Source organism: Orbicella franksi, chromosome 8, assembly GCF_964199315.1.
Source record: "Orbicella franksi chromosome 8, jaOrbFran1.1, whole genome shotgun sequence".
Lineage (NCBI taxonomy): Eukaryota > Metazoa > Cnidaria > Anthozoa > Scleractinia > Merulinidae > Orbicella > Orbicella franksi.
The window spans coordinates 7,453,126-7,461,659 of NC_138152.1; positions in this window are offsets into that span (position 1 = coordinate 7,453,126).

The following is an 8,534-nucleotide window of genomic DNA, read 5'->3' on the forward strand; positions in this document are numbered from 1 at the left end:
GGTGCAGGACCAAATTAAATCACGTGCGAGTCAAAAGTTAAAATTTGTTGTTAGGAAGTTAGTGAGTTTTGTTTGCCCCAGGAGATGTAATGAGTTTTGATCCATGACATGTGAAAAGTTCTCTTCCAATCGGAAAAATGCGTATTTGAGTTGAGAGACAAAGTGGTGTCAGTAATCAGTGCTTTTTCACAGAAGGTTGATGTAATGGTTTAATGATCGGATTTTTGACTAACGATACTGTTCAACTTTCAGCGACTAGAGCACCACAATATCAATCCAAACGAAAATCGAACGTCACTGGTATGCTAAAAAGAACTTGTGAAACGTAGTACATGAAGAAAACTTTAGCTCTTAGCATTGATGGAAATATTGGCTTTCAAAATCTGTATGTACTTAGATCCGCTCAGCCTTCGACAACAAGTAACTCGGTCAGTAGATAGTGAGTAGCGTAGCAATGTGCCCTTCTTAACAAAATGACGGCCGCTTCTTGGCGTTTTCGAAGTGTCTGTGAAGAGGAGTTAGATAAAGTGAACGACTAGTAGATTTCTAGTAAAACAATTAGATTATTCGTTCTCGATTTCTATGCGTGATATAGTTGACGCGGGCTGTTTCAACTATATATCACGCATAGTGAATGAAATTACATTAAGTGGGTTTTGTTTATTTTCCTTTTTTACATTTGGCTTTCACGGCTTTCACAGTCTAAAAAAGTTGAAAATAATTAGAGATGATTTTTGAACTGGGGCGCGGAAGTAAATTTATTGGTGAACAATATAAACAAACCGCGGAACTATCGGTCTGATAGCTTCCCCTTCAAATTTGATGTTCTGAAAATTAGCACATTTGTTTTCAGAACATCAAATTTCCGCGGGGCAACTATCAGCCCATAAGTTAATAAAGATGGTGAATTTTAAGCTCGGTAATGCAATGTGAAGGTGAATTAATCAACATGACACGAGCGTGGGACAAAGAAAAAATTCTGAGTCCCAACTGGCGGGAGCCAGTCATTCGTGAGCTTTTTGGTAGTTTCAACGTTGTCAACGCTATTAATGATGTCATCCATGTATGTATTGTTTATGAGTAGCTCAGATGCTTTCGGGTAATTTTCTTTAGCCATCTCTGCTGTTTTGCGTAGTGCTACAGTTGCTATAGTTCCAGAAGATTTATCTCCAAAGGAAACCCTCTGAATAACGTACGTGTCTGGTTCTCTAGTTGTATCCATATCCCTCCAGAGGAAGCGGTGCATGTGTTGTTCTATCACTCCCGTTCTGACTGTGTAATACATTTCCTTGATGTCGCCGATTAATACCAATACATTCTCTCTAAATCTAATGAGTATTCCTAGTAGACTGTTTAAAAGGTCGGGTCCCTTAGCCCAATATTCGTTTAGTATATACATGACCCATGTAATTGGCACCGTTTTTAAAGACAATTCTTACTGATGTGGATTTGGAGTCTGGCTTTAGCACTTCGTGATGTGAAATGTAGTGAGCAGGTCCTTTGTATTTCTGCAATTCTTCTCGAGTTAGTTAGCGAGCTACATCTCTATCTATCATGTCCGGTATCTGTTGTTGATAAATTTCAGCGTGTTTCTTATTTTTAGAAAGTCGTTTTTTGGTTGATATTAGCATGCCGAATGCTGCTCTTCTGTTGTCTGGGATATCAAAAGGATCTCTGATCCAAGGGTATTCTGCAGTCCAGAATTTTTCTTTTGCGTCATGGCCATATTTTTCTCAATTAATACTAACTCCTTTTCTTCCTTGACTGTGTAGGTGTTGCTACCGAGTGAGCACCTACCGCACTTACATCCACCGCAGCGAGGCTTACATTGTATCCCGAGGTTGTCCATGTTGTAGAAGTCTTCGATTTTTGCCATCTTGACATGATGGGCGTCCATAGTTCTAATGAGGGACTTTTCGTTGATTCCCTTGAGAACTTGGTGTGTTCCACCTACGCATCGTCCGAATTGATTTCTCAATAAAAGTAGATGCCCAGAACTTTGTTCCTTTAAAGGATGGAAGTCTGCGTATTCGTAGCCTATTAAGGTGTCAATCTCTCCGGTGGGCCTTATTAATTCGTCCTCGTATACGTGTTTGAATAGTTTAGAGACCCCTTTTATGTCGACTGCTTGAATGGGGGAGATTATCTTGTCGATTCCGTAAACGTCGAATACGACTGTTTTGCCCTGCTTGTCAATAAGTGGGAGCTTGTACTTAAAGATGTTCACGTTTTCACTTTCTCCGCCTACTTTGATAATTGACAGTTGCGTTTTGATACCCTTGAGGTTTTCAGCTCTTGCTTTTGCGTTTGTGATAAAACATAATGACGCCCCCGTGTCCCACAAGACGTTTGCGAATCCATTCTTTGTAGGTATCTTCTGTATTTGGAGTAAGCACGTTTCAATTTCGTTATTGCATACACTTGCAGTACCGCTTGCGGAAACAATGTTAGTTGGGGATATTTTGTCCTGTTCTTCTTCATGTAGTGTTTTGTGGTGAAGCCTTTTGCAGTCGTTAACGCCACATGGTTTCTTGCCTCTACAGTCTCGAGATCTGTGACCCCGTTTTAAGCAGTACCAGCATGCTCCCTTTTCCTTTAATGTGTCACGCCTTTCTTGTACTGGTTTTGAGAGATTATATTCTATTCATTAGTCCAGTGATTAGCACCTTCATGGTATAGGCATTTGTTTCGCTTGTAGCGTGATGTATCTTGTCCTTCTAGGATGGTGACTTTGTCAATCCTTTTCTCTAGATGATGAAGTGAGCCCCTTACTGGAAGGTTGCTGTTTGAGCGTAGTTCTGCGTTTTCGTATTCTATTGCTTGTTTTTGTTCAAGGAGAAATCTTAACAGACTTGGAAATTTGTCTTTTTTATCGACGGAACAGTGTTCGGAGCTTACTAGTTTCGCCCACTCTCTTTTCACATCATTTGGCAATTTTCTTTCTATTATGCTCACAGAACTGGTTGTGGTCATTTCTTTCCCTAGACCCAATCTTCTCAAGTCTCGGTAACCGTCGTCGATGACGTCGATAAATTCGACGAATTTTTTGTTTTCGCCTTCTTTGATGGGTTTCATGTTTTGAATTGCACACATTACGACGTCGGCGACTGTTGCAGGATCGCCGTATTTTTCGTCCAGTCTCTTCCACATCGCATTATTATCGTCATCGACGCTTTTTACCGTATCGGCTGGTTCCTTTCCAAGTCATGATCGGAGAACATATGGTGCGTTCTCGGCATATGTATGTATGTATGTATGTATGTATGTATGTATGTATGTATGTATGTATGTATGTATGTATGTATGTATGTATGTATGTATGTATGTATTAATTGATGGCATGATTTGTTTTTCAAAGTCTGTTTTGAATTGTGGATAATTTCTTACATCTCCGTGAAATGACGGCATCTTGATTTTTTCGAGTTGTAGCGGACTGCCTTTGTCTTTCACCTTGTTATCGTTTCTTTTAGTCGAGATAAATGCTTCGATACGGCGACTGATCTCTTGATGGCGAGCGTGCATGTTTCGAATCCATTCGATTTCCTTTTCGACGTTTTCGTGGTCAAGTAGCTCGAGCATTGTGTTGTGCAATGTATTACAGCCCGCGAGCGCGATATCTAAATCTCTTTCGGTTTCGCGCAAAGCTTTGGGAGTGTTTACGTCTTTATTTTGTGATTCCATCGTGTCGTATGCGTGTTTCACTAATGTGTCAAAGATAGTACCCATGGACTTCTTTTTTAGACTAAATTGTTCCAATAGTCGTCTGAGTTTTTCTTGTTCAAGTCTCATTGATTCTTGTTTGTGAAATTCTTCCACAGAGCGGGAGCTGGGACCTAATGATGCGTGAAGGCGGTGCGCAGAAAATGTTGAATGAATATTGCACCGTGTTGAGCCAATATTTCGATCGTGAATGTGAATGAATATAAACCGTTGAATGTGAATGAATACATCCCGTAAATGTGAGTAAATATATTCGTGAATACGAAATACGTCGTTAAATGTGAATTAATATATTTCTTGAATATAAATTTAGTTGTTGAATGTGAATAAATATATTCGTGAATAATAATAATAACAACATTAAATGTGAATGAATATTAACTTTGTGAATTTTGCACCATTTCGCCAACCATAACCGATGAGGTTGCTTGACATTACTGTAACGTGTTCGCAAGAAACGGTCAAAGATGCGACCAATATTTGGGAGGATCGGAGGTTTCCGGTTATGGAGCTATGGATTCCTCGCTCTCATCTGCATTGCTTTTAGCATAAAAATGCTGGACGAGAGTGAGAAAAATTGGTATTTTGACACCACTGCCAAAGAAAGTCAAATTCGTAATAATGCTTACGCGGAAAACATTAGTCCAACTCCAAGCATCCCTTCGATAACTATGTTCGTGAGGATGGCAGGCAAACTAAAAGAACACAGGACTCGTTTTTACTGTGATTTTTACAGGACTGCCGTTCTCTTCTGGCCTGCATCGTTTGGGAGGACCGTAGTGGTTCTTGACGAAGAATCAGTGGAGGATCATGTTTATGCAAATAACTTAACAAGTCAAATCAAACAACACTTTCCAGATCGCAAACTTGGGGTGGCCTTCGAGTGGTTACCCAACGACGCAAGTGTTTTAAAGTTCAAGGGTGCTCAAAGATCTGAGGGTTACAACCGCCAACTCTGGAGCAGTTTCTTTATTGATCTATACACAAACGATCCCATTATAGCATGGATGGATAACGATGTTGCATTTCTTACACCCGTAACAAAAGCAACCATATTTTACGGCTCAAGGATACGCATCCTGGGTTCTGAGTGCTCTATGAAAATCACAGGCGGCCCAGACGTTGAATATGATTAATACGTGACATTATGCTGTTGGCGGTTGCGTTACAATTTTAGCCGTTTATAAGACAATGTACGAGAATGCTTCGAAAATTACTCTAAATGCTACGTGTAGAAAATAATGTGAATAAAATGGCTTACCTTGTGTTTGCATTACGTTATTTTGATGTCTCTGGGTTCCTGGAGATGGTTTAGAGCCATTAAGGCGAGTTTTACTTTCTGGCGGTTTGCTTCCCCTAACTTAACGACCTCGTCGTCGTGACAAAGACGCCTCCAACCGTTGAGAGGCACGGGGCATTTTTTGATCATGCAAATTGCACCGTGCCGCGGTGTTAACTGAAATTAGCGCCTAAAAGCACTGTTAACTGCAAAAATACAAGGAGCAAACAATGTTCAGCTGAATTTAGCGCCTAAAAGCACTGTTAACTGCAGCGAGAGATGGTAACGAGTAACTGACCAATGCCCCGTGCCTCTCGACGGTTGGAGGCGACTTTGTCGCGATGGCGAGGTCGTTAAGCTAAAAATTCAAATTCTGTGCCCAAGATAATCCGTTACGGATCGAGACGGGGCAGAAATGGAAAGCAAGAGCTTGAAAACCAGCGATTCTCGGGCGGTTAAGATAAACTTTGGAACCTTGGGAGAAAGCGAATGGGAAGAAGAGTTATCGACGGCTGCCATGAGACAATTTTGACGAGATAAGACCATTTTTGTGGAATTAACGGAGCTTTGAGTGCGGGCCGTCGGGCTAGTGGGTCGCCCGCCTTTCGTTTCTCTTTACGGGAAGCAAACCGCCAGAAAGTGAAACTCGCCTAAATGGCTCTAAACCACCTCCAGGACCCCAGAGACATCAAAATAACGCAATGCAAACACAAGGTAAGCCATTTTATTCAAATTATTTTCTACACGTAGCATTTAGAGTAATTTTCGAAGCATTCTCATACATTGTCTTATAAACGGCTAAAATTGTAACGCAATCGCCAACAGCATAATGTCACGTATTAATCGTATTCAACGTCTGGGCCGCCTTTGTGAAAATCAGCTGGGTGCGAAACTGGGCGTGTGTTACCGAAAGCGCACTTGGGTTACCGATGGTGGCAGATTTCATGACGTATTTTCCTGTCTACATTTACCGCGACACTTTCACGCACTGCAGAGAGTACATTCTAAAGAGATTTAATACAAGCAACTTTGAAGAAGCTTTTGAGAAGATATATCATGGTGACAATTTGATATCGCCTGTCAGTGTAGTGATTAGTTACGCTTGGTTCTTCGAGAGAGATCGATACGACTGGAACCTAAAGATATGCAGTGAGCTGAAGTCATACAATAGACGGCTCCCAGTCGGCCACAAAATTACGCCACAAGACACAGAGGATATTCTGTCCCAGCCGCAAACGGCTTTTCATGTGCCTTACGCAAAAGAGCCCCTTTTCTCAAACATCTTTAGCAGTTATTGTCTGTCACACGAGGTAGCGGGAAACCCACAGGCCATGTGCTCCAATTATTCAGTTTCACTAGCCGATAACTTTGTTCTTTTTTACCACGATCTTCAAAGGATCACTCCAGGTGAAACACCGTGCATTGGTAACAAGAAAACTGACCACTGTTTAAAAGTCCTAGATCGCCATTACAAACAAGTTGGGTTGGACATCAGAAAAGGACGCAAAATACAATGGGAGGATTTTGAAACGGTCGAAACCCTTGCAAAAGAACTTGACATTATATGCAGGGCTAAAAATTAACTTCAGTGCTTGGTCGCCACTCGGGTCAGTATCCCTGAACTCTTAGTGGCCCAGGCCAAAATGAAGTGGCCCTCAAATTTTCTCGTACAGTCGGTTACTCTCCAGAACATCGTCCTTGCTTTTGGCTTTTTTCGGCGGCGGCTGTCCACATCCAGAGAGGTATTTCCACATTTTGTATTCCAAACTCGAGCAGTTTGCCGATATTCGTGTTTCCAAATGTACCGCACAGACCTCTGGGTAAGTCTGGAGTCACATTTCAATAAAATCAAAATGGCGTCTACATATCGGAGTGATCTAAAAACTCGATCACGAACGGCTTTAAATTTTGCAATTTAGAACTAACTTTTACTACAGATTGATGAACTTAGAGTTCAGGAAAGAACAGAAAGAAAAGAAAGGTCCTCCAAGGAAAGAGCATTTTATTTCATCTTTATTGTTATCCTTTGCGTACTTCTCAAATCGTAGTCGTCCTTCGGGCGATCAAACCTCAATTCTTAGTGGCCCTGGTTTCTTTTTCATCGCCACTGGCGACCGTGCGACTGCCAAGTTTTAACCCTGTATATGTACAATGAAGGCAAAGGAAAATAAAGACACTGATTAGAATTGATAACTTGGAGTCACAAGTGTGATTATGAAAATATCGAGGGACCGCACCCAGTATCATCACATGTAGATAAATTTGAAAACGTTTTCGGCTAAAAATATCATAAAAGCACAAGCTTTCGGCTGCATAAACGGCGGTCTTCAATGGTTGAATGACGAAAGAGGCGCCACCTGCTAAAAGTGTTAAAATATAGTGTGATTGCAAGAGAAAATAATGGAGATGTACTTTAGAATTTTTGCTCAAAAGAACCGATGCTCTATCGTCCTGGGAGTGGAAAAGGGCACAACTTGTACAGCATTCTTTTGCATAACGTTGTTCCATTGCTCTATTTTATCTACTAATTTGAGTTGATAACTTGAAGTCACAAGCAGTCCTGATTATGAAAGATATCAAACTTTATGTTTAATCTTTGGTAGACAATGGCTCTGGGATTAACTTCCTTTTGTGAGCATTTTTATTGTTTGCAGCTTTGAGGCTCTTTTGTTTCTAGAACAAAAGTTTGAAAGAACCGACGCGTAGCAAATTTTCGAGCGCGAGATTCAAAATCTTCGTTGACGACCAGATGTTGACAATATCACCCTTCTCGGGGTGGGGTAAGGGAAATTTCGCTCAGAACAACGACAATTTTACCGGGGGTACGGAAGGGAAAATTTGCTTCATGACGCGCGGGCTGTCGAAGTTTCAATATATATACAATGGCTCTGGGATTAACTTCCTTTTGTGGGCATTTTTATTGTTTGCAGCTTCGACGCTCTTTTGTTTCTAGAACAAAAGTTTGAAAGAACCGATGCGTAGCAAATTTCCGAGCGCGAGATGCAAAATCTTCGTTGACGACCAGATGTTGATAATATCACCTTTCTTGGGGTGGGGTAAGGCAAATTTCGCTCAGAACAACGACAATTTTACCGGGGGTACGGAAGGGAAAATTTGCTTCATGACGCGCGGGCTGTCGAAGTTTCAATATATTTTCCTTCTTCGTGCAAATAACAAAAAGCTTATTGTCTTAAAAAATTTCAACCATAACAATAGGCAAAGTTTTAGAGATTGCAGCCAGGATGAATTATAATAAAATTTGAAAACGTTTTCTGGCTAAAAATATTGTTAAAACACAAGCCGGAGTTTCTTCTGATAAAAGAAATAAATAAACTAAAATAATGGCAATAAATTTAAGAATTTTGATAAAAAAAGAGGACAATACAATATTTTAACGAAAATTCTTAACTTTATTTCTATAATTTTATTGTTTTTAGCCAGGAACGGTTTTAAATTTAACTATGATTATAGTAGCAATTTAAAGCCTTATTATCAAACTCAATATATGATCATGGCGTTTGCAAGGTTAGCGTTC